Raw genomic sequence first — 25,080 nt, 5'->3', positions numbered from 1 at the left:
TCTCAGGCGCCGCCAGAGCTTGTGCTGGGATGGCCGGGTCAGCGTCTCTGCTGACAGGAGCTGAGTCTCCTTTAGACTCGCCGGGGCTTGGGCTTCAGGACAAGACGGGGCTGTGTCCATGCTGACAGGAGCTGGGTTTCCTGACGACCCAGGAGACGCCAAGAGGAAAAGGTGAGAAGTGAGGAGAAGCTTCCTTTGTGTGTGTGACTGACTGCTGAGGGAGGGGTGTCCGTCTTCATGCCACCCAGGAAGGGCTTGATGTGGAAAACTGCGTTTTTAGTCAGTTTGGTTTTTGTTTGTTTTTTTATTTTTTTGGTACGCGGTCCTCTCACTGTTGCGGTGTCTCCCGCTGCGGAGCACAGGCTCCGGACGCGCAGGATCAGCGGCCATGGCTCACGAGCCCAGCCGCTCCGCGGCATGTGGGATCTTCCCGGACCGGGGCACGAACCCGTGTCCCCTGCATTGGCAGGCGGACTCTCAACCACTGCGCCACAAGGGAAGCCCTGTTAGGATGATTTGTTTTATTTCTGTGAAAAATACCATTGGAAATTTGGTAGGGATGGCATTCACTGTGTACGTTGCTTTGGGCAGAATGGAAATTTTAACAATAATTCTTCCACTCCCTGAGAAGGGGCTATCTTTCCATTTATTTGTGTCTTTTTCAGTTTCTTCATCGATGTCTTAAAGTTTTCAGTGTGTAGGTCTTTCAAGTCCTTGGTTAAATTTATTCCTAGGTATTTTGTTCTTTTTGATGCAATTGTAATAGGGTTGTTTTCCTTCTCTTTCTGATAGTTCATTACTAGTGTTTAGAAATGCAATTGATTTCTGTGTATTGGTTTTGTAACTTTACTGAATTCATGTATTAGTTCTAATAGTTTTTTTGGTGTGATGATGTAGAAAATTGGAACTTGAAAATCCCACTGTTTCTATCGCATCCAGATCATCCACAACACCAAAGACATAGTGGCTCCTAATCTAATTTTTCCACAGTGCCTGTAGATTCTATGTGGACTTTGGGTGAACTGGATCTGGGTAAGCCTTGGCTTCTATATGGAAGTTTGATGTTTTCTCTGCTTTTCTGGCATGGTAATGACAGGGCGTTTTGAAAAGTAACTTACTTCCCAGTTATTTCGAACGTACAAACAACTTTACATACATAAAAACAAGTCATATCTTGATCAAGTATACTCCTAAATATTAATGTTGACATATTTAAAATGGAATTGTTTTCATAAATTGTTTTTCATCTTATTTATTGCTGGGGTACACATATAAGATAGATTTTCATGAATTGATAATTTGTCCTATAATTTTGCTGAATTAGTTGATAGCTCAAATAATTTTTTGTTGATATAGGAAGTTTTATATACAAGATGTGATCTGTGTTCTGTGAATAGACACAGCTTTAATTTTTCCATTCACACATGGATGCCTTTTATTTCTTACCTAGAGACTCAGGTTAGAACTTCCAGTACACTATTGAGTAACAGCAGTGAAGGCCAGCTTCCTAGCCTTGTTCCTGATTTCAGGAGTAAATCTTTCAGGCTTTAACATTGAGTGTGATGTTTTCTGTGGCTTTGTGTACAACTCTTTTCGATACTGAACAAATTTCCTTTTATTACTACTTTTTAAAAAAAATTTTATTGGAGTATAGTTGATTTTCAATGTTGTGTTACTTTCTGCCGTACAGCAAAGTTAATCAGTTATACATATACATATATTCACTCTTTTTTAGATTCTTTTCACATGTAGGTCATTACTGAGTAGAGTTCCCTGTGCTCTACAGTAGGTCCTTATTAGTTATGTATTTTATATATAGTCGTGTGTATATGTCAATCCCAGTCTCCCAATTTATCCTTCCCCCTCTTTCCCCCCCTGGTAACCATAAGATTGTTTTCTATATACCAATACATCTGTGACTCTATTTCTGTTTTGTAAATAAGTTCATTTGTACCATTTTTTTGGATTCCACGTATAAGCGATATCATACACTGTTTGTCCTTCTCTGACTTACTTCACTCAGTATGACAATCTCTTGGTCCATCCATGTGGCTGCAAATGGCATTATTTCGTTCTCTTTTACAGGTGGGTAATATTCCATTGTTTACATGTACACATCTTCTTTATCCATTCCTCTGTCAATGGACATTTAGATTGTTATTCCTACTTCTGAGTGTTTGTATCATGAAATAGCACTGGATTTTGATTATAGCTTTTTCTGCAATAATTGATATGATAATGTGTTTTTACTTCACACCTTTATTGTGGTTTAAATACATTGCTTAGCTTTAATATGTTGAACAAGCTGACATTTCTGGTGTAGAGACGCTTATGGCATCATCCGTTTAATATTCTTTTGCTTTCATGTTGCTCTTATTTTGTGGAGGATTCTTACATTCCTATTTATAAGTTATACTGATGTAGTTTTCTTTTTTATGATGTGTTTGTATGATTTGATTAGATTTGGCTTGGTGTTAGTGGTTTGGAGGGTTAGTGTTAGGGCTGAGACTTGTGGGGGCTGGGGCTGGGTTATGGTTTATGGTTATGACATATGTATGGTTAATGAATACGTTTTGTGGTTTATGGTTTTGGTCACGGTTGTAGTTTTCTTGGTTAAGGTTTATGGTTTTGGTCTCATTGTGTTAGGGTATGGGTTAGGATTGGGATACAGGTAGGATACGGGTATGAGTATGGGTTAGGTTTAGGGTATGGGCTAGGGTTAAGGTTAGGTCAGGGTTTAGGGTCAGGGTCTGAGTTTAGGATTAGGATCAGTGTCAGGGTGAGGATCAAGGTTGAGCTAGGCCATTGTTTTTCTGCTCCTCCAGCCCTGGGCCCTGGTAGATGAATGTAATGTCTGCTCTGGTCACTCAACTGATTCAAATTGAACTCAACCTCAGTCAAGGGTACTTAGGGTCTCAGAGGTCATGCAGGGTTTTCCTCTACCCTCCCACCACCTGGGAAGGGATGCTGGCCCCACTCTGTCTGAGCAGCCACAGTCCAGCGCAGCCCTGACATGCAAGGTACTCTGTAGACATGTGTGGACTTATACAGGACTGAGTGCATCAAGCTGCCGGCCCATCGGTGCTACCTTGTTGAGGGCTGGTGGGGCCCTCCTGGGACTGGATGGATCCTCTGTTCCATCTGCATGGGTGTAAAAACAGTCAAGTCTCAGAACAGCCTTGGCCTCTGAGCATCCAGGCAGGCATCCATGGTCCTCCAGCTCAGGTCAGCCTTTGCCCCTCAAGCCCCTGTGGCCAATTACTGAGCCGATTGTGCTGCTGGGTAATTGAACAGCTACCTGGGTATCCTAGACAGTTCCTTGGGATGTTTCAGTTCCCAATATCCATGTAGTTGAAACAAATTCCTCCTCCCTCATTGCCTCTTAGCCTGCCAAGAGAGGTAATAACCCTCCAAACATTGAGTGTGGCCCTGGTCATGACAACCATACACAGACTGTGGCCCTGCAATCCTTCAACCTTCTGGTTGTAACAAAGATTGACATTCATATCCATTGAGAATCAAAGGTATTGAAGCACCACCTAGAGGGGCGGGATAGGGAGGGTTGGAAGGAGACCCAAGAGGGAGGAGATATGGGGATATATGTATACGTATAACTGATTCACTTTGTTATACAGCAGAAACTAACACACCATTGTAAAGCAATTATACTCCAATAAAGGTGTTAAAAAAAAAAGGTATTAAAGCATCTGGGACTCCTCTAACAGACAGTTTCACAATGAGGCTATATTGTTGAGGAGATATGTGCATCCCTGTCCCATACCCTGTGGTCTCTGGAAAGCCACCAACTGTGTTATCATGGTATAAAATAATCCTTGAGACTCCCACTGTTTTATTGAGTAATAATTTCTCTACTTTTTGTAGAGAGAAGAGACTGGAAAATGAGCAAATTTGTTCTTCATGGGTGGGTGATTAATGTGAACATGGGGCATGATGCCTGGGCTCCCACCTCCCAGGGACAGGAATGAGATCTCTGTGCCTTCCAAGGACACACGGGCTATTCCTGACCAATCTCTGAGATGTGTGGACCCGATGCCCAAGGCAGGAGCCCCGAGTTTCCCACCAACAACAAAGTTGCTTTTTCAGCAAGTGGAAGAGCTTCTTGCCATCCTGGGAGGACAGCAAGAGCACTGGAAGGGTGGCCACAGCCCCTGACCCTAAGTGAACCGTTTCCCTCCTTGGGTTTCAGATTCTGTGCTGTGCAGTGGGCTGTCAGTGATGTGGAATCTGCTGCTTCCCCCAACCCAGCATCTATTCTCAGCATCTCAGCTTTTGGGAATTACATCCTACCTGCTTCCAGTCCACACTTTTGCAGAGGGTTGATCCCATGTTCCACTCACCTCAAAAATGGGCATATGATTCATGTCTAGTCAGTCCCATGTTCCATCCTCTTGTTCAAGGATGAGAATGTGACCAAGCTGAGCAAAGGTCTTTAAAGCTGTGACTTTTCATGGAACCTAAATAAGGAGAGACCCTTCCCAGTAGAATGGACATGAGTGGGTGTCAGCCTGGAGTTGCTGGAGGCCCCTGATGCAGAGATAGAGACTGTACCTGTGGATGGGGCCACCACAAAGTCACTTAGTAGGACAAAGGGACCAGGTCACACTATGAGAGCGTGAGCCCCTGTCCCAGCAGGCCCAAAACCACTGCTATAACTGCCTCTTGCAAGTAGAAATAAATATTTCTATCATTAAGAAATTTATTAATTTATTTTTACATCAGTAAGTGTGTGCAGTCCCTTGGAATCAAAAAAGTCCTAGCTTACACATCAGAATCAGTAATCCCTGAGACTCCCTCTCGCAGGGTGTTCTCATTCAGGGTGTCATGGTGGGTGGAGGTGAAGACACTGGGTGGAGTCAGATCGTAGGGGAGCTGCTGGATGGACATCTCTGTTCCTGTTCCTTCCCTGTCCAGGAGAGGGAAACCCCAGCATAATGAGAACAAGCAGGGGAAAAAAGTCCCTGGGTGGCTAATTGGTATGTTTGTATTTTCCTAATTTTAGAATCATTTTGTTAATGTTTTTATTACAAAATCACCCATTTCCTCTACATTTCCAGTTTGATACAATAGGTTTTTTCTTATTTGACTTTTAATTTTCCCTCTCTTTTAGCTTCCTACAGACCTGTCGCAATTAATGAACACATATTAATACCTTTTTATTAACTGAAGTCCATATTTTATTCTGGTTCCCTTTGTTCTACCTTTTTTCTGTTCCAGATCCCATCCAGGGCACCACATGACATATAGTCATCATGTCTGTTCAGGCTCTTCTGGGTTTTGACAGTTTCTCAGACGATCCTTGTTTCTATGACCTCGACAGGGTTGAGGGGGACTAGTCAGGTATTTTGTAGACTGTTCCGCATTGGGATTTACTTGGTGTTTTTCTCATGATTAGACTGGGTTTATGGGTTTTGAGGAAGTTAGGTCAGAGAGGTCAAGTGCATTCTCATCATTTTATGTCAAGGGAGTAGGCTCTCAAGGCAACTTATCACCGTTCATGTTAACTTTGGTCACATGGCTGAGGTCGTGTTTGTCAGTTTTCCCTGTGAAGTTATTTTTCCCGTGTCTATACTGTATGTCTTATTTAGGAAGAACCCACACTTCAGAAGAGGGTTGGGTTACCTCCTTGATGGATGGCTGTGTGTCTACATCAGTTATTTGGAATTCTTCTGCATAGGACATTTCTATTCAACCCAATTCATAAAAATGCTTGTAATCATTTATTTTACTAGTGTGGGCACCTGAATAGTTATTTTATACTTGTGGTTATAATTCAGCAGTACAGTATTTGGGTGCTTAATTCATTCTTGCTTTGGATATTGAGAGCTTTTTTCATTGTCTTGTGGAATTATGTCATATGAAAACATCTTATGGGGTTTTTTTTTCTTGGTACTTCTTTACTTTCTGATAATTCAAGATTATCCTGGCTCATATATTTACTCTCTCAGTCCTAGTAGCAGCCATTTCTTCAAAGAGCCCTGATTCCTTTTATTAGAGGATGGTATTTAAAAACTTACCTTTGGGGACTTCCCTGGTGGTCCAGTGGGTAAGACTCTGCACTCCCAATGCAGGGGGCCCGGGTTCGATCCCTGGTCGGGGTACTAGATCCCACATGCATGCCACAACTAAGAAGTCCTCAACCCCACGTGCCGCGACTAAGACCCGGCACAGCCAAAATAAATAAGAAAATATTTAACAACAACAAAAAAAGATCTCCCATTAAAAAAAAAAAAAAAAAACGTACATTTGGAAGCCAAATGTACCCAGCTGACAGTGCACTGAAATATGTGTTCCAACTTATGCGTATACACCTAATTATAAATTTATTTTTGGCTGCATTGGGTCTTCATTGCTGCACGCGGGCTTTCTCTAGTTGGGGCGAGCGGGGGCTACTCTTCATTGCGGTGCACAGGCTTCTCATTGTGGTGGCTTCTTTTGTTGCAGAGCACGAGCTCTAGAGCACGCGGGCTTCAGTAGTTGCGACACGCGGCCTCAGTAGTTGTGGCTCACGGGCTCTAGAGCGCAGGCTCAGTAGTTGTGGCGCATGGGCTTAGCTGCTCCACAGCATGTGGGATCTTCCTGGACCAGGGCTCGAACCTGTGGCCCCTGCATTGGCAGGCAGATTCTTAACCACTGCGCCACCAGGGAAGTCCTATAAACATTTTTATGTGGAACTGTTTGTATCCATGTTAAGCTAAAGATGAGTTTACATAAATGCCACCAACCTGATCCATTATTACATGGATATTGTAACCTTCTCCCTTTGCTTATCTGTAACTTCCTACTCCAATGGTGAGAAACCTGGCTTCCACCATCTGTCATTTTTTGAATTCATCGCTTGCTCCATTCCAGATTACAAATACAGTGGTTTTCAGCAGTCTTAGCTCCTACCCCCAGGGAAAGAACTTTATAAAATAGAGTCCAGGGACTTCCCTGGACTAATTTTCCCTTTCTTTGTTCTTCATTGAGATCCCCCATGTGGTAATGAAAATGAAAGGCAGATGAACTGGAGAAAAACATTCAGAAGTTTAATAACGTGTGTACCTCCTATATGCAAGAGAGATATTCAGGAAAACTGAGTAACACCCTGAAATGGCCCAAGCCATCACCTTAAATACCATCTTCATCTAAAGATTAAAAAAAGGAAGGAAGGGTACGGTTATTGTGCAGATTTAAGTCTTACCTTCTCCATTGATAAGAGTTTCTTAAGATTTATTCATCCTTCCATTCTTGGTATGGAGAGAGACCTTTCAAATGGAGACTTCCCTTATAAATGTCAACTTCCTTCACAAAAGGGCAATCTTGACTTGATTTTCAGAGATTCTTATGTGTCTTCTTTTCTTAAAAAAAAGAAATCAGGGCTTCCCTGGTGGCGCAGTGGTTGAGAGTCCGCCTGCCGATGCAGGGGACATGGGTTCGTGCCCTAGTCCAGGAAGATCCCACATGCCACGGAGCGGCTGGGCCCATGAACCATGGCCGCTGAGCCTGCACGTCTGGAGCCTGTGCTCCGCAACGGGAGAGGCCACAACAGTGAGAGGCCCGTGTACCACAAAAAAAAAAGAAAAAGAAATCAGCTCAAAGTAATCCTTATGCTAACAGGCATATTTTGGGGTGGCATATTCTGCTCCCCTTGAAATGAATGTACCCCAATTTGCTTATGCATTCTTCTACTGAAGGACATCCTGGTTTCTTTAAGTTTATAGCCATTATGAATAGAGTTGCTGTGCTTAATTACATCCTTGCTTGCCTTTGGACATAGTTCTTAAAAGCAGTTGTCTAAATACTGGACGCACGATGTTGGATCCTCAGGTGAGCCTTATTTAGCTTTGGAAAAAACTTCTAAAATGTCTTTTAAAGTAGCTGCATATGCATTTCACCAGCAGTGAAGGGGAGCTCTTGTTTTTCCTCACCCTCCATCAATCAGTAATAGTTGTGGTTTTTTTTGAGTTTATTAGTTCTAATAGGTGGGCAGTGCTATCTCATTGTTGTTTTAATTTGCAATTCCCTAATGGTATATGATGTTATTTACTATCTGTGTATCTTCTTTGGCCAGGTGTCTGTTCCGGTCTTTTACCCATTTTTAATGGGGTTTGTTCTAGAGTTCTTGGTGTAATTTGAGTATATATCTTTTATCACTTATGTATTTTGAAAATATTTTTCTTTCAGTGTGTAGCTTGTCTTTTGGTTTTCTGAATAAGATATTTCATAGAGTTTAAAGTTTAAAATTTTTTAAATCCATGTTCAGAATTTTATTTCTTAGGCTTTTGAGACTTTGTGTTAAAATTCATCACCAAACCCAAGGTGATGTAGATTTCCTTCTATGTTTTCACCTATAATTTTTATAGTTTTACATTTTAAATTTGTCTATGGACAATTTTGAGTGAATTTTGGTGTAAGTTGTAAAGTTTGTGTCTACAGTCTTTTGATTGCATATGGTTTCCAATTTATTATTCTATAACTATTTTTGGAGAAGTCATGGGATATTTGGCTCCATCTCAGTTTGAATTTCCAAATTTAGTGGTTCTGCAGGCTCGCCAGTATCAGCATGGGCTCCAGGGAACTGAGAGGTTGAGGTCTGTACTTCCCAGCTGGCCAGCAGGCAGCACCAAGTCCACCTCTCTGATACTTGAGGTGCATGTGTGTTCCACTGGTGGACTTGGCTCATGAAGGAACTTGGCTACTTGTGCCGCTGATAGAAGCTCGGTCTCTTCAGGATCCACCATGGTTTCAGCTTTGGGACAACACTTGGCTGAGTCCATGCACACAAAAACGCAGTGTCTTCAGGAACCACCAGGAGGCACCACCTTGGGAGTAAAAGGTGAGGAAAAATGGGAGGAGAAGCTTCCTGTGTGTGCCTTACAGCTAAGGGCGGGGGCGGGGTGTGTGTGTGTGTCCATTTTCAGAGGACCCAGCAGAGGAAGGACTTGATGTGGAAAACTGTGGATTTTAGTTAGTTTTGTATATGCTGTTGATGGTTTTCTTGGCAACATTTATTGAGGGGACTGTCTTTTCCCCGTTTTGTGTTCTTAACTCCTTTGTCGTGAATTTACAGACGACATACAAATGGGTTGCTTTCTGTGCTCTCTGATCTGTTCCTCTGGCCCATGTGTTTGTTTTTGTGCCAATACCATACTGTTTTGGTTACTGTAGCTTCGTAATGTAGTGTGAAGTCAGGGAGGGAGATGATTCCAGCAGTGCTTATCTTTCTCAGGATGGCTTAGGCTATTCAGAGTTCTTTGTTGTTCCATACAAGTGGTAGCATTGTTTGTTCTGTTTCCATGAAAAATACCATTTGAATATTGGAGGGATTGCATTGAACATGTACACTGCTTCTGTTGCTGAATTAAGTTGTATGGACCCCTCCTTGGAGGTCCATACGACTTGATTCTGTAACAAATTTTAGTGAGCCAGCCAGAGGGTGGCCTTGGATCTGCCATTCTATCCAGTAATTCAGCCAGGACTTGCTTGCTGACCTAGGATTGACAAAGCTGGCTAAATAACTGGGTAGTTTGCCCCAATCCTTGACCTCTGGGCCAGTGAGGGCTACTGAATCCAGTCTGAGATCAAAAAGCAGCCAAGGGTTAGGTAGAGTGCTCCCTAGGTAAAGACCGGTTCCCCACCCTTGCGTATCTATAGCAAGGATGCTTGCTACACATTGGGGTAGTATCCAGGGGACAGCTGGCACAGGGGGCCCTGACCCTACTTCAGCCAATAAAGCCAAGGTTGGTTGTAGGGGTTGGATGGTTGAAGGAAAGGATCCTGGCCTGGCTAGAAGCAGACTCCTGTCTAGAGGACTGGACTGGGCAACTGGTTATCTAAATATAGCCGATCCTCTAGTAGTGGGTGAGATTGGATAATAGGCTGTCTAGTTGGACTGGTTCCCAGCAAGGGGACTGGACTGGACGAGAAGCCCTCTGGAGGCCACCACATGGTAAGAACATCGCTTTGTTTTCTGTGTGTATCATAAGTCCTAGTCTCTGTTCTTTATACAATTGAAGCTTCAGTCTCTGTTCTGTGTGGTCTTACCTGTCCTAATGTCTTGGAAATCCTTAATGCAACTATGGGCACAGATCGAGCACATAAAAGCCACTAGGGCACTCACCACTGGAACACTCCTGTGAAAGGATAAGTCAGTCACAGACCAGGGTAGATGAGCACTAGGCACCCTGCTGACTGGAAACAAATATCCGTGTAAGTAGGCACACTGTAAAACGCTCAAGCCACCCAGTCCCTGCTGTGTTCCCTATATCCTTTAGGATATAGTCAAAAATCCAAGAGCACATCTTTTGTGTTGGTCTGTCTTACCCCAATTTGCCATCCCAGGGCAGGGTACCTGTCTCTGTCGGGTAGATCTCTCCCCACTACTGTCCATCACAGATCTCTTGGGATCCCTCCTCAGACGTGAACCCTTTAAAAATCTTATTTTTGTCAGGTTTCAGGAAAATCGCTTTGCCTGGCTGGGGAAAGAAGAAGACCCCCAAATCGTCCGAAGTCCTTGGGTCCTTGTAGCTGGTTGTATAGAGAACTGGACACATGCCAAATGGGCATTTGGCCTCCCTGCTCAATCACCTGTAACCAAGCAGGGACAAGCCCTCTTTGAACAGTCTCCTTGAATGCTGGAGAGGCTCTCTGGGTAATTTATTTGGCTAGAGAACCCTTATTTCACACTCCACCTTCACCCTATCTCCAGGGACTGCTTGCTGAAAGCACCCACCTACATCAGGTATCTCCTACAGCCCCACAGTGGGTCTGGGAATGTCTAATTGCTGACTTAAGAGGGGATCTGGGGGCTTCCCTGGTGGCGCAGTGGCTGAGAATCTGCCTGCCAATGCAGGGGACACGGGTTCGAGCCCTGGTCTGGGAAGATCCCACATGCCACAGAGCAACTAGGCCCGTGAGCCACAACTACCGAGCCTGCGCGTCTGGAGCCTGTGCTCCGCAACAAGAGAGGCCGCGACAGTGAGAGGCCCGTGCACTGCGATGAAGAGTGGCCCCCGCTTGCCACAACTAGAGAAAGCCCTTGCACAGAAACGAAGACCCAACACAGCCAAAAATAAATAAATAAATAAAATTAAAAAAAAAAAAAAAAAAAAAAAAAGAGGGGATCTGGGACTTCCCTGGTGGCGCAGTGGTTAAGAATCTGCCTGCCAGTGCAGGGGACACGGGTTCGAGCCCTGGTCTGGGAAGATCCCATATTCCGCGGAGCAACTAAGCCCGTGCGCCAGAACTACTGAGCCTGCGCTCTAGAGCCCATGAGCCACAACTACTGAAGCCCGTGCACCTAGAGCCCGTGCTCCACAACAAGAGAAGCCACCACAATGAAAAGCTCGTGCACCGTAATGAAGCCCCCACTCGCCACAACTAGAGAAAGCCCGCGGGCAACAACAAAGACCGAACACAGCCAAAAAAAAAAAAGAAAGAGAGAGAGGGAGGGGGGACCTTATAACTAAGGCCCTCTTAGACAGCATCTCCCCTCCCATCCCCGACAAAGATTGGTTCACGTTTCAGTTAGAGCACCTAGATCACCTGGTGTGGGCTAGATCTTGTGGGATCTGCATCGCCACCAACCCTAGAAGGAGGCCACTGGGAAGTTGGAAACAGACTAGAAATAAGGACTCCCCAGCAGGGGTAACCAAGCCTCTATCCCAGCAAAATCGCCACTAGGGTGCATCCTCCATAACTAGAAATTACTGCCCACTAACAAACAGCTGCTTTTCTTTTGCAACATCACATGGCCCTAGTATAAACTGGTGGATGGAGAAAGTTGGCCAACTAATGGCTTTCTAAATTATAATACCATTTTTCAATTGGACCTCTGTTACCAGCATTTGAAAAATATGGGACGAGATCCCCTATGTCCAATTTTTCATGGTGCTTTGCAAAAACAAGGGCCTCCGTGAGAAATGCAAGGTTATCTCTAATCCCTCTCTCTCTCCTGGTACTGGAATCTCAGCCTGAAGATTCTTTTTTTTTTTTTTTTTTGCGGTCCGCGGGCCTCTCACTGCTGTGGCCTCTCCCGTTGCGGAGCACAGGCTCTGGACGCACAGGCTCAGTGGCCATGGCTCACGGGCCCAGCCACTCCGCGGCATGTGGGATCTTCCCGGACCGGGGCACGAACCCGTGTCCCCTGCATCAGCAGGCGGACTCTCAACCACTGTGCCACCAGGGAAGCCCCTGAAGATTCTCTTGACTTCCTCTCTCTGCCAAGGGTAGCTCCTCCCGCTTCTGACAGTTCACCCGAGACTCCTGAGTCATCTACCCCCACCTGACCTGGTTCCCTGACACCTTCTACTCCTTCGAATTCACAACCACCCTACCTGGTGCCCTTGCCACCTCCCTGACTCTCCCACCTCCATCTCTCGGCATGCCTCCCTTGGGGACTAGTCCAGTTCACACCCGTAGCGGCATTCAGTACCAGCCCTCTGGAAGCAATAGGCTATTCCCCCTTTCGGAGGTCCTTAATGGAGAGGGCAGACTGACCACTGTGCATGTACCCTTATCTTCCTCAGATCTATGTAACTGGAAGGATCGATCCAAGGGTTTGAAAGAAGATACCAAGGGGGCCCTTACTTTAGTCTGGGGAATATTCCACACTCCTTTCCCCACTTGGGTGGATGTCCAAACCCTCCTGAACATCGTATTCTCTGTGGAAGAAAAGACACTGATTATAACTAATGCAACTGAGGAAGCTGATAAGACCAAGCAAAATAATGCAGGACAAGCTCTATACCAGCCTTGAATCCAGGCCATTCCCTATATGGACCCTGGGTGGGACCATTAAGAGGAAAATAGTCAGCAGCACCTCACACATTTCAGGGATTTGATTTTTAAGAGCATTCAGCTGGCTGGGAAGAAACCCATAAATGGGAGTAGGGTTCAGGGAGTCATCCAGGGACTGAAGGAAAACCCCGTGGCTTTCCTGGAATGCCTAAGGGAGTGCCTTTGTTGGGTACACGAAGGTGAACCTGGAGTCAGTGGAAGGGTAGGCCATTCTTAAGTCCCATTTCACTTCCCAGAGAGCCCCAAACATTAGAAAATTACAGAAGTTAGAGATAGGGCGCACTACGCCTTCTTCCTGGGGTGGAGTCAGCATTTCGGGTGTTCAACAACCAGGATCTGGAGGCAGATGCCAAGGAAGATAGACCAGTGGAACCAACTGCCAGTATTCTGGCTTCAGCAATTCAGGGTCAGTCAACCTCCCAGTGATGATGGGGCCTCTCCCAAAGGGACCCTGTGACATCAATGAGTCACCCCAGGTTTTGAAGACCACACCCACAGTGGAGAGAAGGGCTCAAAGCCAGTCCATGTGCATACTGCAGGGAGGAGGGCCACGGGGAGGGGGATGCCCCACACATCTCAGAAGGAAGCTAAAGGGACCACTGTGTCCAGGCCCACCCTTGCTGGTCGCACACATGAAAGAAGAAGAGGACTGAAGGGGCCCAGGGGCTCCTTGGAGAAGCCTTGGCTGACCCTGACTGTGGGGGTACAACACACTTTCTAGTTCACTTTCTAGTCGACACAGGGGCCACCTACTCAGTCTTGAACACCCGACAAGGCAGAATGACCAAGGATAAATGTAAGATAATGGGAGTGGAAGGGAAGCCACAGGAACATAATTTTATAGAGCCCCTTGAGTGCGATCTGAAAGGGAGAATGGTATCTCACTCTTCTATGTACCAGAATGCCCAATTCCCCTAACAGGAAAAGACTTACTATACAAATTGGGAGCTACAATTTATCTCTGAGACAAAAACCTTACCACTGAAAAGCCCAGAATACCCAAGGTGGATGATTAACAGTCATGGGCAGCTGTTCCTCTCATCAGCCACTGCACTGCAAGCCATCCTGGAAGCTCACCAGAGGACACATTATGGGCAGAAGGCCCTATATCAATGGTTCATCAGGGACTTCCCTGGTGGTCCACTGGCTAAGACTGTGCTCCCAGTGCAGGGGGCCTGGGTTCGATCCCCGTCAGGGAACTAGATCCCACATGCTGCAACTAAGAGTTTGCATGCCGCAACTAAAGATCTTGCACGTTGCAATGAAGATCCCACGTGCCGCAACTAAGACCCAGCACAGCCAAATAAATTTTTTTTAATGGCTCATCAAATCCATGACTGCCCCCAATTTCCGTAGTCTCCTTAAACAGGTGGTTGAAGCTTGCCCTATCTGCCTCCAGAATAAGCCCAACACAAACCCCCAACCAGGGTCAAGGGAGTGACCCCCACCCAGCATAGAGGCACATATCCAGGTCAAGACTGGCAACCTGATTTTACAGTAATGCCCTGGACACAAGGAAATTTTAGATACTTGCTGGTTTTGACTGACACCTTCTCCGGCTGGATGGAAGCATTCCCCACCTGAACCGAGATTGCCTGGGAGGTCTCTAAGGCCCTGTTCAAGGAAATAATCCCTCAGTTTGGGCTCCCTAAGTCCATCCAGAATGACAGTGGGCCTGCCTTTGTTTCCCAAATCACTAAGGGAGTCGCTAGAGCTCTAGGAATTAAATGGGGTTTACACTCCACTTGGAGATGACAATCCTCAAGAAAAGCAGAATAGGGCTTCCCTGGTGGCGCAGTGGTTGAGAGTCTGCCTGCTAATGCAGGGGACGCGGGTTCGAGCCCTGGTCTGGGAGGGTCCCACATGCTGCAGAGCAGCTGGGCCCGTGGGCCACAGCTACTGAGCCTGCGCGTCTGGAGCGTGTGCTCTGCAACGGGAGAGGCCGCGATAGTGAGAGGCCCGCGCACCGCGATGAAGAGTGGCCCCCGCTTGCCGCAACTTGGGAAGGCCCTCGCGCAGAGACAAAGACCCAACACAGCAAAAATAAATAAATTAATTAATAAACTCCTACCCCCAACATCTTAAAAAAAAAGAAAGAAAAGCAGAATAAATCAAACCCTCAAAAGAAACTTAGCCAAACCATGTCAAAACAGTCATCAACCCTGGATCTCCCTTCTCCCCATAGCACTTTTGAGACTGCGAATAGCCCCTAAAGGAAAGCTCAGGTTAAGTCCATTATGAGCCCATGTACAGGAGGCCCATTCCTGAAGGACCCGGCTCCAAGACCAATCTTAAGGATATGGACCAGCAGAAATATACCTTACAGACAGTTCGTACTGACATATCTGGGGCCCAATTCAGCCTGCACCCAACTTGCAAGTGGTTCCAGCAAACACACAGGTGTGCTCACAGGCATGCACAGCACACTAACATCTGCACGTGCACAGCACAGATATACACACACACTAGCATATGAACACATGCATATGCATGCATAGCACATGCACACACTAACGTGTACATGTGCAAATGCACACGCACCTACACATGCACAGCAAATGTATACACACAGGCACATGCACACGCACAGCACACACACACGGAATAAAGTGAATACTGTAAAGCGTTAATTCCTGAACACAAGTGGAGCTCATATATATTCTTCCCTTTTTCTTAGCTTTGATGTTTTTCAAAATAAAACGTTTAAGAAAAAAGTTAATGGTAAATGATTTTTGATTCATAGGACTTTCTGAAGTTATTCCACAAATATTATAAGACGTGAGAAATTAATGTAGGTATTACATGTGTCCTCTGAGGGATGAATGGAGAAGCAAAACACGGTCCATCCATTCCATGGAATGTTATTCAGCCTAAAAAGCTTGAAGGCAATTCTGACACAGGCTGCAGCATGGATGAACCTGGACAGCATTATTCTCAGTGACATAAGCCAGACACAAAAGAACAAATAATGTTTGATCCACTCACACAAGGCCCCTAGAGCAGTCAGATCCGTAGAGACAGAAAGTAGGATGGTGGGTGCCAGGGGCTGAGGGAGGGGGAATGGGGAGTCAGTGTTTAATGGGGACAGTTTCAGTTTTGCAAGATGAAAAAGTTCTGGAGGTAGATGGCAGTCGTGGTTGCACAGCAGTGTGAATTACTTCATGTCCCTGAAACGTGCATTTAAAAATGGTTAAGGGCTTCCCTGGTGGCGCAGTGGTTGAGAGTCCGCCTGCCGATGCAGGGGACACGGGTTCGTGCCCCGAGCCGGGAAGATCCCACATGCTACGGAGCGGCTGGGCCCGTGAGCCATGGCCGCTGAGCCTGCGCGTCCGGAGCCTGTGCTCCGCAACAGGAGAGGCCACAAGAGTGAGAGGCCCACGTACCCGCACCCCCCCCCCCCCCCGCAAATCTGTTTTTGCTGCCTCCATCACCATCTGGCTCTAGTTCTCTTTGAGAGAGGACATAGCAGGAAGAGAAGACGGCGGTCTACACACCAAAGAGGGAGCCCGCAGGAGAAACCAACCCTGCCAACACCTTGAACTCGGAGCTCCAGCCTCTGGAACCCATGAGACAATAAATGTCTGTTGTTTAACCACCCAGTCTGTGGTGTTTGTTACAGCAGCCCCAGGAAACACAGACACCATCCTCTGAGAGAAGTGATGAAGAGCTGGGTTTGCACCTGAGCTCCACCACCAGCAAGCCACCCTTGGACCAGTTACCCCACCATCCATGCCTTGGTTTCTCATCTGTAAAATAGGATTGGTAATAGTGCCCATCTCAGAGCATTGTAGGGTGGATTCCGTGAGCTAAAGTGTATGAGGTACTCAGAACTGGGGCCCACAATACCCATGCAGCGTGTTGGCCATCACCCCAACATTTTGGACCCTCTCCTCTGGTGAGGAAGTGTTCCCTCTAGTCTGGGGGAGGCCCACCCACCGGTACCATTTCCAGCTGTTAGAAACTCTTTGTTTATAGCTGTGGGGGATCAGAACTTGCCACCCCAAATATGCCACTTTGGCATAAGGGTTACTTTGAGTTGAGATGATGGAGAAGCAGCAAAAAGAAAAAGTCTGCCCTCCTCCATCTGCCTGATGTCCCCCTCCCTTCCCTGTACCAGGAAGGGGAGAAAGAATCTTATCATCTGAGAAGGTGCTGGCTTCAGTCTGCATAACCTCACTAAATCAGCTCTGTCTTCCATGATTTTCCCATTTATTTACCTTCCCACAACTTCCTGTCCCTAGAAACTGAAACCTGTTTTCCTTTGTCTCATCAGTTCTCCAGAAACTTATCACCCTTTGTTAACAGGCACACAAGTCCTTAAGTCTGTCTTTTTGTGTCTCTGCTTCTTTTTTGTGACGGGCTCTGTAAACAGACATAATAAACCTTTTGCTCCTGTTAACCTGTTGTTAGTTTAATTTGCAGATCCCAGGTACAGAACATAAGAGGGTAGAGGAAAAGTTTTTCATGTCCTACACATCAGGTTCACCAAGAGCCAACCCCCCAATGTTCTTGTTCTGCCTCAGCAGCAACAGACACCAACCCTCTACCCATCTATGAGACACTCAGCTAGCACCCCTGCCTACATCTTCTCTCACAGCCTGTCCCGAGGCTCTCTCAGCTCATGCCTTGTCTTATAAATGTCCCCCCAGGTGTGAGTGTGGGACCGCAGGCCACCTGGGGGGCATGTGACATTCAGGCAGCAAGTGTCCAGGTGGCTGGAGCTGGACTCTGCCATGCAGCACACACGGGAGTGATTCCATCCCTGTGCCATCAGCTACGATGGCCCGCCCATCCCCCACGCAGATTTCTGAAATGCTTGTACATCAGGGCCAGGGCTCAGACCCCAAAACCCCACCCTCAGGACTCCGCAGTGTGGAACGGCTGCATCCTAGGGACCCTAAGTAGGAGTGTGGTCAGCCCCGATGTAGGGACACACACCTCTGCTGTCCTTATTAGGAAAACAGGGGCAGGTCTGCACCCCTCTAGACCACCCACCCCACTGGGCCCCCTTCACAGCCAACTGGAGTATTGGCTGGCATCTGTGTCCTTCTGTATCCTGAGTTGGGCCAGGTCTCAGTGATCCCAGACGCAGGGGCTCAGGTAACTCCCGGGATCCCATGGGGATTCCCCATTTGCTTTTAAAGGGAAAACCACTAGGTTTCAAATGAAGGGAACCAGAACTCACCAACCCAAAATGTGCCCGTTTGGCGTAAGGATTATTCTGAGGGGAAGGCCACTGAGAACCAGGAGACTCAGGAAACGCTCTAAGAACACGGCACAAGCATTCTGTATGTAAAGGAAATTCACATTGATAAAGAAAATGCTCGGGCTTCCCTGGTGGCGCAGTGGTTAAGAATCTGCCTGCCAACGCACGGGACTCGGGTTCGAGCCCTAGTCCGGAAAGATCCCACATGCTGCGGAACAACTAAGCCTGTGAGCCACAACTACTGAGCCCGCGCACCACAACTACTGAAGCCTGCGCACCTAGAGCCCGTGCTCCACAACAAGAGAAGCCACTGCAATGAGAAGCCCACGCACCACAACGAAGAGTAGCCCCCACTCGCCGCGACTAGAGAAAGCCCGTGCGCAGCAGCGAAGACCCAACGCAGCCAAAAGTAAATAAAAGAAAAGAAAAAGAAAATGCCCATTTGTAGGGCTCTCTCTTTCTCCCATACCTAGACGAGGAGGCCGCTTAACAACTCTCATCAATAAAAACGTTACCAGGGCTTCCTGGTCCGGGAAGATCCCACATGCCGTGGAGCGGTTGGGCCCGTGAGCCACGGCCGCTGAGCCTGCGCATCCGGAGCCTGTGCTCCGCAACAGGAGAGGCCCGCGTACCACAAAAAAGAAAAAAAAAAAAAGTCACCAACTTGAATCTGCATCACAAACCCCACTAAACACCCTTGTTCACTGTGCTTTCCTGGCCGCCTTCCCATTAAATACTCCCCCCGAACCCCTTCCTTCTGTCCAGCCCATGACAGTATTTAACTCCCCAGTTCTCACTGCCTCCTTGAGTAACACTGCTTTATAAATTCCCACACCTACATACGTCATTCAAAAATTTTTTTTCTCTTGTTAGTCTGTCTTTTCTCATTTTAACTTCTGGGTTCCAGATACTGGACCTGGAAGGGGAGAGGGCACCAGAGATGGCTGCCATCCATTGTGAAAGCCATACTGGCATCTTCAGGAATGGCGTGAGCCATTGGTAACCACAGCTACTGTTAGAAGTTAACGTACAACCTTACACTGCATAAACTATATTCACAATAAAGGCAGCAAATTCTCAAAACTCACCACTACTACTGTAGACCTCACTGGTTATCGTACTGCATGTACCACCGTCCCTGCTTGCTCTTACCCGCTCCCACCCATAGTGTGTGTGGTGGAAACACTCTCTGGGGTTCTTCCTGACTCCAGGTTCAGGAACATCACGTTGGAAACCTGAAACTGGCCACTGTGGAAATACTTGGGAACATCTACACCACAGACACGGCAAATGCCACAACCCAACCTTGGTTGATTGTTTGTTGATGGTCTGGACTTAGAAAGTGATGGGGAAAGTGTGACTTGTGCAGACCAGGTGCACAGGTATGTGTCTGCGGTGCTGCACTGTAAAGACAGAACACTCTTCCGCATCCGAAACCCAGGATGCAATTCAGCAGAGGCTGCTGACGTCAAGGAGGAAGGAGTAAGGTTCTACACACGTGGAGTTCACAGTCTTACTCCTTAATTACAAGAAAATACCAGGCAATGTCAGAACCACTCTCGTGTATCGACTAGGGGACCGTGGGTGATGGGGAAACAGGAGCCAGGCAAACATCCACAGAAGCATCCCATGAGGCCCCAGGCTATCTGGAATCTGTACCAGAGTCCTGTCCATTAGTACTTTTTGTGAATTGAGTGCTACACATCCTGTATATCAGTTTAGCTAATAAACGTATGTGCCCATACATGCACCTTTTTGGGGAAGACCATTGATAACAGAGGATTGTGTGTTACCTGTTATTACATGATATCAGCATATTATCATCTCTGTTATCTGTGTACCACTCGCCTTCACATCATCTTATTTCATAAACTGCGCACGCATGCTGCCTCTTCTTTCCTTGGAGAGCGGGGTCCTGAACATTGGCCAGCACACTCCTGCCCCCGACCCCGTCACCAGCCCCTGGCAGAACCGGACCCTCAAACATCGGCTGGACTCACACCCAAAACCCAGGTGTCCAGGGGTTTGGATTTTCCAGACTTTTACCTCGATTCCACAACTTGCCAAATTGGATAAATACGGCCACTTTGCACACTCAGAGGTCAGCGACGGCAGTGGGCAGAGTTCCTGTGAGATGGAGGAAGAGGAACACAGTGTGTCCAACCAGCAGGTCCACAGTTACGACCATGGTGAAGCTGGGCACGCTCACGTGAGAACAAGACAAGGATGCTGTTGCTCCAGGATGTCTGCGTCCGGGCACCGTCACCACAGGAGAAAGGGTCACCCCAACAGACCTCAGCCTCACTCATGCCTGAGTAAAGGAAGGAATAAAGGAAGGAAGGAAGGAATGGGTGGTGACCCAGCAGGGTGTCCACAGGCACCCAAGTCCCTCCCCCAGAGAAATTCCACAGTCCCTCCCAACAGGGAGCCTGCCTGACACCTGCATTGCAGGCCCTCCACACACTCCTTGACCCCAGACAGGTTTGCCGAGTGAATGAACAAACGTCACCCCCACATACAGTCACTAGAGCCCCTACGTTTTAAGACTGCCCCTGCACCTTAGAGGCACACAGACATTTCTATCTACAGGGTCCAGTGTTCCTCTAGGAGAATCCAGCTAAAATGTGAACTTGAAAGTGGAAAGATCACCCCTTCCCTGTACCTGTCTCGTACCTCCCTTAGGCCTGCCCACCTGCTCGGCATCCTCAAGTGCACACACCTGATTGATTTGCCTGTGACTAATATTAGCGGCACTTGTTCCAGAAGCGGGGGCGGTGGTGACTGTTCTATCACTGGTACATTGCTTTGCAATTTTAATCCTCGACTGAGTGAAATAATTCCTGGGGCCTCATCTGCCTTGAGACAGAAAACATCCATCCACAGTGCAGACGGATTTGCAAAGTAGGCAGGAGAACTCGGTTTCTACACAGCCCACCTGGGACTCACACTGCTAAATTCAAACCTCCGGGCTTAATTCTCCGAGAATAAAGGACGACTTCCCCCTTTCCTTTCCGTAGGACATTTGTTTGAGAAAACGTAGGAATTCCTTCTCTGTCTCTTTGAAGTGTGTGCACATCTTTTAAAGACGGACATGCCTCTGACACTCTCTCACATCTCAGAATGTTTCCTGCAGAACTGGGCGTGTCTCAGAAATGTAATGGAGGAAAAAACCCTGACTCCCACCTCCAGGAAGGAGAACCTGATTCCAGGGGGGCCTGGCTCCAAACACAAACTCGCCTCCATCATGAAGAAATCAGGGATTGTTTTATCTGGGAACATGGATGGAGCAGGTGGTCTCTGCTCAGCTGCACAGAGGGTAAGACTCTTCCTTCTCTGCAAGCCTCTCAGCAGGTTTGCCCCTGATGCCACCTGTGAGGCGCGCCCCACGGTGGTTTCATGCTGGTTCCAGAATAAACAGGGTCTTCTCTCCTATGTTTGTGGAATGTCCTCTCCCTCCTGGCACAGGTCAGGGTCTGAGTGACCCCCCCCCCACTCCTGTCACAGCCTAGGATCTGAGTGTCCCCTTCCTCCTGTCACAGCCCATTGCCTTTCGACAATGTTGAAGCTGACCTGAAGGTCCAGAAATCCCCTCACCCTCTGTGTCCGGGAAACAGCTTTCTGCAAAGACCCTTCCCCGTAAAGGCTCAGCTGAGACTCAGGATCCCCCCTTTCCTGACCAGCCACACAGACCCAGTCCCTCCCTGGGCTCATCAGCCAGGAACTGACCCACTCTTTCTGAGGGTCAGTCAGAACAAGGGCTGGTTACACACACGATCCCATCCTCCCCGTCCCAGCCTGCAGCCAACCACTGTCCTCTGCCTGGCAGAAGCCCTTCTCAGAGCACCTCCTGAGTTGGGGTCTCTGATCCACGTGCCATCAGGCTACCTTTCAAGCCAACCTGACACCCGGGCCTTTTTTTGCACCGGGCCTGTGTTTGCACCCCTCCATGGAGAAACCCCCTTTGTCCCAGCTATCCAAATGCTTGCACACCGTGTTGGAAGTTACTCCTGTTGTCATAGTCCCTGCTCGACAGCAACACTCCTTCTCTATTTTCATATTCCCCCTCTACAGTAATAATCCTCCTCTATTGTCATAGTCCCCCCTCTACAGTAACAGTCCCCCCTCTAGACTAACAGTCCCCCCTCTAGAGTAATAGTCCCCCTCTGTTGCCATAGTTCCCCCTCTACACTCATAGCTCCACTCTAGTGTCACAGTTCTCACTCTACGGTAATAGTCCCCTCTGTATTGTCATAGTTCCCCCTCTGCAGTAACAGTCCTCTATTGTAAAAGTCCTGCCTCTTTTGTAATAGTCCCCTCTGTACAGTAAAAGTGCCCCCTCTACAGCAACAGACCTTCATCTATGGTAACCGTCTCACCTATACTGTAATCGTCCCCTCTCAAAAGGAACAGTTCTCCACGATTGTAATAGTCCCCCCTCTGGTAAAGTCCACTCTCTACAGAAACAGTGTTGCCTCTACTGTAATAGTCCCCCTCTACAGAATGGTGCCCCTCTATTTAATAGTTCCCTTTATTATAAGTCCCCCCTCTATTGTCACAGTCCCTCCTCTATTGTAACAGCTCTCCACATTACCATAGTCCCCCCATTGTAAGACTCCCCCCCTACAGTAAGAGTCCCCCCACTACAGTAGTAGTCTTCCTTTATTGTAAGAATCCCCTCTTCACAGTAATATCCCCCCACATGGTCATAGCCCCCATTGATTGTCATATTCCCCCCTCTATCATATTAGTCACCTCTTTACAGTAATATTGCCCCTTGTACAGATATAGTCCTTCCTCTGCAGTAAGAGTCCCCCCTCTATTGGAATAGTCCCTCCCCCAGTCTCACCCCCTTGTAATGGTCCCCACTCCTCCTCACAATAATCCTTTTGAAATAAAAGTCTCCTTTCTAGCCCGGATTTGATTTTATTTCATAGGCCTCAAGGGACTGCAAGGGTGACATACAGCAAGACACTTATTGCAGGGACCAGGCGTGGGTGGTGTAGAGGCACCTGTGGATATATGTCCCCCATCACGTAGGGCACCTGTTGGTATGCCTGTGTCACCATCGCGGGGGCACCTGTGTGTGTGTCTGTCACCATTGTGGGGACACCTGTGGGTGTGTGTCTGCATCCCCATCACAGAGGAGACCTCTCCCCAAACACAAGTCACATGACACTAAGCGTGCCCTGTCCACTCCTGTCCCCATGTCCCCAGGCCTCTCCCCATAACTCAGGTCACCTGACCACTGAGTCTCCTGTCCCGTCCTGTCCCACATCCCCCAGACCTCTGTTTCATCAGAATCTGGGTCACTTTGTAACAAGTCCCTCATCCTCCCATTTGCTCCCTCCTGAGGTCATGGGTTTGTCCATGGTGGGAGGAAAATCATCCCATCCCCGGGGACACCAATCCTGCACTTGCCAGGCACTCATCACCTCCCAGGTACACAGGTGTTGGTCACCCGTCCACTCCCTTGACTGCAGACCCCAGCTCTCTGGTTTCCAAGTACAGATTCAGGTGTGCTCAGCACTAGTGTAAACCCAGAACCGCCCAGGCGATCCCCACTCCCCAGTTGCAGCTCAACCTCCAGCCCTGGGCCAGCACCCCTGGGAGTAAGCTGCGTGCACCTGTGCACCCCGATGCCTTCCCCACCCAGCGCTTCCTCAGCTGTATCCACTCCATTCTTTGCCTTCTCAGTCAACATGGGATTCAGATGAGCACTAGGAGAGATTTCACAAAATGCAGCAGCTGCAAGATGAGTTAAGGTTCCAGTCCCAATGACCCACCTGAATGTTCTCAGGTGAAGGAACGCATGGGCGTGCACACAGCCGGCAAACCCACCCGACGTTCCCCTCCTCCTCCTCACCCGGCCTCCCCGCGAACGCTCAGCGGGCTCCTCAAACGCTTGCCAGGCTCCCCAAATGCTCACGGGGCCTCCTGAACGCTCACCGGGGACCTCAACTGCTCGCCAGTCTCCCGAAATGCTCACACACACCGACCTGCCCGATGGCCCTGTCCCCGCAGCATAAAGACAGGACAGGAGACCTCAGCCAACAAGTTCTTCCCCGACCCCGACCTGACCTACCGACTCGGTTGGCGGCACTGGAGACGGTGGACTTGTCACAGCCCCAGTGAGCCGCAGCCCCGGGGCTCCTGCGGGCTTAGCGGCTCTGACCCAGCAGGGCGCCCACCTGCCCACCCCACTCCAGCCCCGACTCCCCCGCCACCCCGGCGCTGGCAACAACAGAGCCGGCGAGTGGACGCCTCCCCGCTGGGGGCCCCAGCCCTCCAGCCCCTCCTGCTGCCCCTCCAGACCCCGCGTCCCAAGAAAGAAGGAGCCGAGGCCTGAGGGGAGCGCGGACCACCCTCGACCCCCGCCCCACCTCGAGACTCGAGTTCAGCCGTACAGGTGGTTCCCACCGCGCCGTCCAGCGGCAGCTCCAGCTTCCGCGTTCCGTCTCTCACCGCGGGAGCCTCTGGCGCTTCCGCAAACGCTCTGGGCCGTGATTGGACGTGAAACACCCACTCCTGTGAGGGTGTGGGCGGGGCTGCCTCCCGCAGCTGACCTGACCCAACCCCAGCGCGGGCAGCAACCCCCCAACTCCGGAGGGGACCCGCTGTGGGAACAGCACTGCCCCCAGCTGGTGGAGGGATCCCCAGATCCTCACGCCGGACAGTCTGGACGGACCAGACCCTCACAAGGGACGTGAGGGCTTTCTGAGTGTGACCATGGCATCCAGTAGTCAGATGGCGGCGTGTGAGGACGTCCTGGGTGTGACCTCGGGGTCCAATGGAATGTTCCCAAGATTATAGTTGATTATGTTGGTAAATAATATTCAATTTAAGCTCAGCTACAAGTTGCTTGACTTGTGTTCAGGCCTCTGATGACCATAGCTGACTTACAGCACCCCCCAGAATTAAACAATACCAAATGCATGAAACCAGTTATGTATGAGCATAAGCTGATCTGATAGTCCATCCAGATGTCTTATTTAAGGGGAAAGAGTGGGCAATTTTAGGTGAGATGGCCCTGAAGTAAGAACCAGATGCCAGATATCATTCATTTATAGAAATCCCCG

At 48.3% G+C, this 25,080-nt stretch overlaps 2 long non-coding RNA genes across 2 annotated transcripts; one reads left to right on the top strand and one right to left on the bottom strand.

The window, feature by feature from the left end:
* Positions 1 to 10,834, top strand: LOC132478244 (uncharacterized). The gene is made up of 3 exons (XR_009530378.1): positions 1 to 171; positions 8,537 to 8,836; positions 10,451 to 10,834. It is a non-coding gene; the product is annotated as an uncharacterized LOC132478244 (long non-coding RNA).
* Positions 8,340 to 24,457, bottom strand: LOC132478243 (uncharacterized). The gene is made up of 4 exons (XR_009530377.1): positions 24,385 to 24,457; positions 12,589 to 12,662; positions 10,121 to 10,191; positions 8,340 to 8,822 (listed from the first exon to the last, which is right to left on the bottom strand). It is a non-coding gene; the product is annotated as an uncharacterized LOC132478243 (long non-coding RNA).
* Between the last annotated feature and the right edge of the window lie 623 nt (positions 24,458 to 25,080).

Source organism: Mesoplodon densirostris, chromosome 18 (genome assembly GCF_025265405.1).
Source record: "Mesoplodon densirostris isolate mMesDen1 chromosome 18, mMesDen1 primary haplotype, whole genome shotgun sequence".
NCBI classification, from domain to species: Eukaryota; Metazoa; Chordata; class Mammalia; order Artiodactyla; family Ziphiidae; genus Mesoplodon; species Mesoplodon densirostris.
Note: the sequence above shows the minus strand (reverse complement) of the source record. Positions and strands in the feature narration are given on the sequence as shown.